The sequence below is a fragment of the Spinacia oleracea genome, chromosome 3, assembly GCF_020520425.1.
Source record: "Spinacia oleracea cultivar Varoflay chromosome 3, BTI_SOV_V1, whole genome shotgun sequence".
In the NCBI taxonomy this organism is placed as follows: domain Eukaryota; kingdom Viridiplantae; phylum Streptophyta; class Magnoliopsida; order Caryophyllales; family Amaranthaceae; genus Spinacia; species Spinacia oleracea.
In genome coordinates this window covers 58,343,610-58,352,590 of record NC_079489.1, presented here as the reverse complement: position 1 = coordinate 58,352,590, position 8,981 = coordinate 58,343,610, and the positions used below count along the sequence as shown (strand labels likewise).

Here is an 8,981-nt window from a genome sequence, read left to right as displayed (position 1 = left end):
TCTGTTTTTGTGTACATTAAGATTAACTATGAGAAAAAAGGGGAAGTTGGGACAAAGATGTTGCGCAGTTCCCTTGATGATTGGCATATCAATTTATTATCCAGTGGTCTCCATTCTCTAGTGAACAAGAGCTTCTCAGCAAGTAATTACCTCTCCTTCTACCCCTGTTGTACTTGAGATTTTTAAGTTTAACACTTATAAAATGTAAGATTTTCAGTCACTTGCACTAGTTGTTGTACATGGAATGTTGCTTGCTTTCTAGATTCCAATATTATTCCTGCTTTGACCAATTTAATCGTAATATAATCTGATTCATTAATCATTTGATAGTTACCGTTTTCTTGCTGTTTAAGGTACTTCTGAATCTTATTTATGCATGTTATCCGAGTTTTGATATTTTTCTTTATGTGTAGTTCAATTCCATAGGTCATCAAGGTACAATTATTGTCAAGAGTAAACCGAATCTCTCTAAAAGTAAACTGAATCTCTCTAAAAGTGAACTGAATAATAATGGAACTTGGATTGTTATATTTTCCTTAAACATTAAATCGTAACCTATTAGCTCAAATGGGAGAGAAATGTGCTATGGCACATGGATGTAGGCTCAAATCCTATATAGGTTGGTGATTTACATGCGTAAAGAGACTTAAAAGTAGATAATAAACTCAAAAGTAAATTAAAGAAACTCAAAAGTAAATAAGAAAATCTTAAAAGTAAAGATTGTTAATCTGTTTGCTGAGCATACCACCATAACCCCATTTTGATTAGCATGAAATGCTGCAATGGCTATTGGATCACTCAAAAATCAGCTTGTAGGATTATATCCATGCCAAGTGATTTTGATATTATGTCGACACCATCTTTGACAGCATCATCAATAGCCTTTAATATAGTGGAACCAGCACAATAATCTAAATTACAGGCCTTGTAAACTGCAATCCCAGCAGACGGTAACCCTCCTTTAGCTATGCCTTGTGCCAATCCAAAGTAACATCTGAAAAGTAAATGAGAATAACTTAAAAGTAAATAAAAAAAATCAAATAGAAAACTGGGCTGAAGGATTTATGTACTACAGGAAAAGAAGCTTCGCTTCAGCTATAGGGCTACTGCTGCAGCAGTGCCTCGTGACTATGTAAAGAATTAAGAAAAAGTGTGACTTTTGTTACATTAGTTGTCAGAAATATCCGAAAAGTAAATAAGACACATTCAAAAATAAACTAATAATACTCAAAAGTAAACTAATAATACTCAAAAGTATATCAGAAAACATCAAAGTGTATGAACAATCAAATGGTCTTATGCAATAAACATGCTTATAAACTCTTAGTCAAAGTAAAGGTTTTCAAACAAAAAGTAAATAAAACATACAAAAAAGTAAAGATAAACCTACGGGGGAGTCGAACCCACATCTTTGTGCATTTGCACAATGCTCTACCAATTGAGCTAGTAGGCTAGTATTTTTAAATAGAATAAATAGAAGTAAAGGCCCAATTACTCTTATTACCTAGATAAACAAAGTCAACGCATGTCAACTTTAGGATCACATATAGAAGTAGCGCATTTGCAACACCAATAACATAGCACAAACCAGCATACAAAAAATTAGAACCCAACCCAAGAAAATCGGCTTATTATTTGACAAAAGTTGACTTTTGCTGACTTGTTGGCTCTTTTTTGCTTTGTCCAATTCTGTTTCCTAGAGTTGTGGCAGGCTTGCCGAGTTGCGGATTGCTTCGGGTCACTACAGAAAATTGAGGGGAAATCTATCAAATTCATTCCATCAGTAAACCTCGGTGACATTCAAGTTCTAATATAATGAATTACTTATAACAACTTACCTGTGGAACCTTGTTCTGCTTCCAAAAGCTTGCAGCGTGACAGTAGGATAGGGGGTACTATGATGAGAATGATTACCAGATTCATTAGGAGGAGTTGATGCAGCCAAGTACATACTCCCCCGTCATGTCTCTAGCAGAAGTAAGACGCAGTTAAGCAAAACTGAGATGACCAACATATTTTGCACGACAGCTCAATGATGACCAACTGAGATTGAGCTAGAGACTTTATGAAGGGAAATTTGGTTATCATTGAGCTGATATCAAAAACCTACCCCACATGTCACTACTGAACTGAGATGACCAACATAAGCAAGATTGAATCCAAACAAAGAACAAAACCTAAACTGAATTTTTAAGACTATACCAAAACAACCAGCACAAGCCTAGCAGAACGACATATCAGTCAAGTAGCAAGAACAACAACCCAATAGTAAGCACAGGTTAACTTAGGTTAATCCTCTGTGTATAATTGACTCCTTAGTTAGCATTTGCAATTCGGCTGGGTGATCAAACTACTGACCTACTTCCCACCAAATAAGATATACTTGATAATCCACACCGACCCGATCAAAACATACAACTTACTCCAATAAACCAAACAATATATAACCAGATATGCTAACCAACTAGGTCAAAATAATTTCATCTACGTGCAATGTTTTTGTCTAGTCTATCCCTTGCTCAAAGCTAGTTATTTGAATTAAGATGAACTTGTCCGTTAATGCCCTTTTACCTTTTAGCTGGTTCAATGGCTTCTACTATAACATGTTTCTAATCCAATTTGATATCTTATCAACAGTAAGTCTGTAACTACCAATTTTCTAGCTGTTAGCTTTTATTAACACAGCAAACTGAAACTATAATCTATAAGAAGATATCATAAGTCGAACAATAAAGCAGAATCGAACTGATTAGAGTAAAAGACCTAGCTAATTCCAGAAAATAAAAAAAATAAAAAGCAAAACCCTAAGTCGAAAGATTGAATCAAATAAACTCAATTCAATGAAACTATTAATTTAGCGAGCTACTAAGTCAAAGAAATCATATGAATTCCCATGATGAACCTAATTCAACAAAATCAAACCCCCAAATTCGAGCAAAATCAAATCGAAAACTTAAATCAAATACATCAATTTCAATCGGAAATGTAACTGAACCAAATACACAAAATTAACTTACAATACCACCGCTTTTTGCGAGAATGATGGACAAATTTGATCTTCAAAGATTGGCATAAGAGGCGAAGAAAACGAGAGGGGAGAGAAAATAACGATAATTTGCAGGAAGAGGAAGAAAATCGAAGGAAGAGAGAGAAAGAATTAAGAAAATCGATGCTGGGGGTGGAGGTCATTCAACACGATAGAAAGTACCAATTTACCCTTAGTGTTTTAAACTGGTCGAGTTACATATAGGCCGTAGATTTGTTTGATCCGAGGGATGAGATTATTTCTCGGTTCTCATCTTAAGGGGTGGTTCTCACCAGATCCTGATTCTATATATATATATATAGAATCACCACCCCTTAAGATGAGAACTAAGAACTAATCTCAGCCGTCGATCAAACCAATCCAACGGCCAAAGATCTACCCGACCAAACGAAATATTAAGGGTAGATTAGTAACTTGTGAATGACCTCTCCCACTCCCCCAATTTTCAGAATCTCTTTCTCTCTCTTCCTCCCTCCTCTCCTGGGATCTCCCTCTCTCTCAACCTCCTCCGCCATTTTCGATCTCTCTCCTCCGTTCTTTATGTCTCTTCTGTCGAAATTCGTAGATCCAATACCTTCATCGTTCTTGAAATCAGTAATTTGGTAAGTTAATTTTACTCGGTTAATATTGTATATTTCTTCAATTAATTTTTCAATTGAAATTTATGCATTTGATTCAATCTTTCGAGTTCATTTTGCTCGAATTTGTGGTTTTCTTTTGATTTTTTTGAATTATTCAATTGATTTATTTGAATAAGTAGTTTTGTTAAATTGAGTTCCTTTGGTTCAGTCTTTCGAATTAGGTTTTTTTTTTTTTTTTTTGGGAATTAGCTAGGTGTTTATGTATTGGAATTCAATTGATTTTGTGGAATTAGGTTTATCTATTGGAATTTAATTGTCTCCGTTGAATTATAGTTTCCTTCAATGGAATTCACTTGATTAAATCTTCCGATTTAGGGTTTTACTTTTGATGTTTCTGATTTTCTGGAATTAGTTAGGTGTTATACTCGAATTGGATAACCAACTTTAAATCCTGGACCTTCTGATGACAGAGCTGAGAGGACGTCAGGTATTTTGTAGCACATATATATTTTTCATTTTATTTAAGGTTCTATACTTCACCAACATTACAAACTGTTCGTTTTTGGCTCCAGGGGGACAAGAAATCTCGGATAGATTTTCTAGCGCAGTGGAGGCATTTGCTAGAAGAAATCATCCAGGCTCGGGTTAGCAAGAAATCAGATGATCCATCATCGAAGGGTGTGGTAATTACATTTAATGCTTGCTCTTTTTGGAGTCCTGGCCATCAAAGTAGATCTGTTTCATTGGTTTAGTAAGCTTTATTTGTACATTCTCTTGTTTTATATGCACTCTTGGGTGTTTCTACTAGATTGTCGTAAACCTGTTCTTTCTCTTTGGATTATTGCTGCAGACCAGGAACATGCATTTGTTGGTGCAGCTAATAGATTGACATAATGGCAAGAGGCACATTAAGGTGCTAATGTCTTGTTTAGAATTCTTTTATGTGACCAACATGCCATATTCATAGGCTCATACTCGTAGTTGCTTCCTTTGTTTTCAAATAAGTTGGTCATGTTCAAATCTATTGACTTTAGCCAATTAATCTCTCAAACAATATGTTGATTTATGATGCAGAATTGCAGACACATTCTGTGAGGGGGTCGAAAAAGCACGAGGCTAATGCATGACCTCGTCCATCGTGGGCGTGACGTCGTCAGATCAAGTGTAGTTAGATTTCCTGTGAGTTTACACCCAATCGACTAGTAATGTAGGAGTCGCCATTCAGTTTTTAACGACAATGAGAAAAACTGACAAAACCCGGTTATCGTTACATAAAGGGAGTGCAATTATGTTCGACCACGACGGGCATAGGTTCCCTTGTGATCCCTGGTGTGGGGATCGCTCAACGTACACCCGCAAGGCAGAGATTGAGAGTTCGGGGGACTGTAACTACCGAGAGGAGTGCTTATCGATAACTCCAGAGGCAAGTTATCCTTACTAGCTCAGCATAAATAATTGAAGGGACATGCGTTTAAACTATTAAACTATTCTGAATTCATTTTAGCAATATGCAACACATAATACTAAATCGATCGTGATTATCTTATTTAGATTGATTTAAGGTACCTAGCATGATAGTTCAATTGTCCAATGTATTATCTTTATTAGGCGTGATAGATCAATCAAATTAATAGTTTAACAATTTTATAAATGGGTGATGAAAGCGATTAAATCATATGAAGGGGCACATTACAACGCACCCTTGAGAGGTGCGTCACGGTTCTCAGAAAACTAACCACTTGGCTTTGCTATTTCTCCTTTTATTTAACGAATCTCGGGTTTCTGAGCAGTGTTCCAGTATTTAGGCTTAATTCATCAGCTACAAGGGGCAGGATACGTTCTGTTCGACTTTTGGGTCGATTGCGACAGAACGCGGGATCAATTTCGCAGCGTGAGGCTTAGGCTTAGGGTTGGAGTCAATACTCAGATTATGAATTGTGTGTTGTGTTCACGTCGGGTTGAGGTTGTATTTATAGGGAAAGAGTTTGTGGAAAGATAGATCTTTAGAATCCGAACCCAAAGAGAATTCGGAGACGACACGGCCCCAGGTATTTTCAGCGCCCAGGGCTGGGCGCCGAATATTTCGACGCCCAGACCCAGGCGTTGAAAATAGGGTCTGAGCCGAGCCTTTTGTCAGATTTGGACTCTTAATCACGGAGCTTTTGAGACTTATCCGAGTTTCTTAGTGCGTATCAACTTATGACGGAATGCGTCTGGGCCCGTTACGAACTCTAGGTTCGTTAGGAATTTAATTAATACGTAACTCTTATTTCCGAATCATAGCAGGAACAGAATTCCTTTGCCAATTCTATCTCTTTTAGGACTTATGTTGGAGTGCAACACCTAATTCTGACAGATTTCTATCTTTTATGTCTTGCCACTTTTAACAACTACCCGTTATGGCAGTTACTATTTTTAGCAGGTTTCTATAAATAGCAGGTTTGGCTGAAATGAAAAGGGTGATCGAGATTCGTTATTTTATAGGAGATGCGTTGCCAAGTGGAGATTTATGTTCTCATCATCGAACCTTCCCTTTCGGGAATGGGGACAAAAGTAGGTGTCTACACATTCTTTATAGTATACTCTGTAATTTCAAATAGTACTTACTTTGGAAAAGCTTTTTGTAAACCAATCCTTATCCCTAGACAGGGTGATTGTTTATCACGTTTTAGAATTGAAAGAGGAGTGTTAGCCTCGTGAACTGATGGAAGTTGCAGACTTAAAGTTGAATGTTAAATTTAGCATGAGGGAGTTATGCACCTGTAGTGGCTTAATGAGAACTGGGATGGGGGGATTTCTGGGTAATTCTATCATGAAGGCATGGATTTCTGCTTTATTTATACATTCTCTTGTTCCTATTGTCTGGTTTAGTCATTATGATTACAATGAAGTTATTTTATGTTCTGATTGTGCTTGTGTACTAGAACGGCATCAGATCCTGTGTAGCCAAATCTTGTATTTCTAGGCCCCAGGGTCTGAACGTCTGAACATAAAATGTTAGAGTCACGCGTAACTAATATGGTGTAAAGTCATGTCTGAAATCTCGAACTCAGTGTGGAGGATATTGTCTTTCAAAGAGAATGCAACAAGTGGAACTCCTATGTCTTTGGATATGATGTTGAAGCGGCCTGTCTTCTCAATACTATCCTGCAATGTCATGGCATTCTCTTGGCAGTTCTCCATGATATTCAAGTACCCTTGCAGATATTGTCAGACATCGGATTAATCAGACCATTAATTTTTCTACAGATTTTCTCATTTAGTATGCACTGAAATTAAAAGGCCTTTTGGGATACCTCGAATCCAAGACGAATTAGCTAATAGTATTGAGCTGGTTCACCTTTAACAAACCTTTAATGTTAACTGATGCCTACTTTTTCAGCCTCGACAATCAGTACACTAGGAAGCCACCATCTTAAGGGTATTTCTAAACCAGGTTTCTAGATTCCGGCCACACCTCTTTGTTGTAGTGCTTATAATAAATTTCCTTTTTGATGATCTTTACTTTTTAATCGATTCTATTTACTTTTACCGGTTATTTATCTACATTAAAATTGCACAAAAGAAAAATATGTTAATTCTTTCTAATTACCCGGAATCTATTTTTAAATGATAGCCTACTAGCTCAATTGGAAGAGCATTTCGCAAAAGCGCAAAAGATGCGGGTTCGAATTCCACGTAGGCTCGTCTTTACTTTTTGTATTACATTATATACTTTTAATTGGAAAACCTTTACTTTTGGGTTTTTATTGTTTACTTTTAGGTTTTTATTATTTACTTTTTAGATTTCACCCAGCTCCTTCCCAATTACTTTATTTTGTCTTAGATCCACTCAAATAAGATCACCTACTTTTCTTCAAAGAAACAACTCAAATAGAAGCAGCAGCTAAATCAGTTATTTTGTTTTCTTTTAGTACTTAGGGGTTGTGAAGAAGTGTAAGCAACAGGAAGGCAAAGGTTGGCCTGCTTTGGACCTTGTAGTACAATTTTAGTTTACTTTTGGAAAAATTCAATTACCTTTGAACATTTCCATGTATTTTATATGTAACATTGTAACTTTCTTTACTTTCGTAGTTTAGCTTAACGTATAACAGTTGTACCTGTACTTAAGAGATACTTTGATCTACTTTGTAGTTCTTATGATTTACTTTTGAGTTATTTTGATTTACTTTTTTTTCTTGTATTTACTTTTGAGTTTTCTTTTTAAAAAAAGTTTACTCTTAGAGACAACCTATGTAGGAATCGAACCTACATCTCCTATGCATTTGCATAGTGCTCTACCATTTGAGCTAATAGGTTTGAAGGATAGAAAAATATTCACGTTACATTATTATTATTAAGTTTACTTTTAGAGAGATTTAATTAAATTTTAGATTAATTTAGTTTACTTTTAGGAAAGAAAACAGGAAACAAGTCAACTTTGGCCAGGCTACCAAAGCTAACTTAAAAACCGAACCATCAGCCCTACACAATAATCCAAGACCCTACTGTTAGGATCTACCCTCAATGAAGACTTGTTGTGTCCCCAAATCTGACAACCAACCCCCCCCCCCCCCCGGCAAGCCAAAAAATTCCTTTACTATCAACCCATAAGAACCGGAGTACCACTGTGCAACCCTTTGGTAATTTTAAGAAGTTTACAACAGATAATGTTTTAGCTTTTGCACTAGGTGCATTTGTGTTTTATTTCTTGATTCAGTAACACTCTTTTACGCCATTTGTCATTCCCTTTAAACTCTTAATATATTATGTGACTAATTACTTTGTTGGTTGTTCTAAGGGAATGCTTGTTGATTTTATTCATGAACAACTGAGCAGGGTAAGCCTGGAAAGTTTGGCACAATTGTATTCAAATTGATGTATTCTCCAAAATTCAAGTTAAATATAAAATAGAAGTTACATCCTTTGGAACTTTAAGCATAATACTTTTCTTAATTTAATTCAATGACAAGATGAAAGTACAGCTTTTTGTTCTTTGGATTTTGATGGCAATTTGTTAATGTGTGGATGTTCATGAGTAATTTGTTATGATGAACATTGCAGGAAACTAAACTCTCTGCGTTGAGTGAGAGAGTAACGGACAGGTGTTTGGCCCCTTCAACTGCTAGTGTGAAGGTTGCGACAACATGACAATGATTCTGGTTCAATTCAAGAAACCCATGCAACAAAATGTCCCTGCATCTACTGACGTTGAACCATCACCGTCTGAGCTATCTACTGAAGCTAATGATTCCAAACAAGAACCAGAACAGACTGAATCAAGCTAGTTTGATATTAACATGCATAAACTTCTATATAGATATAGTTTACTTCTCAGCTTAATCTATTTACTTTTATCATATTTTGATCTACTT

The 8,981-nt window shown here is 36.0% G+C and overlaps 1 long non-coding RNA gene across 1 annotated transcript; it reads right to left on the bottom strand.

The window, feature by feature from the left end:
• Positions 1–629: 629 nt before the first annotated feature.
• Positions 630–3,175, bottom strand: LOC130469034 (uncharacterized). Its single transcript, XR_008929410.1, has 3 exons — positions 1,839–3,175; positions 1,505–1,741; positions 630–994 (listed from the first exon to the last, which is right to left on the bottom strand). It is a non-coding gene; the product is annotated as an uncharacterized lncRNA (long non-coding RNA).
• Between the last annotated feature and the right edge of the window lie 5,806 nt (positions 3,176–8,981).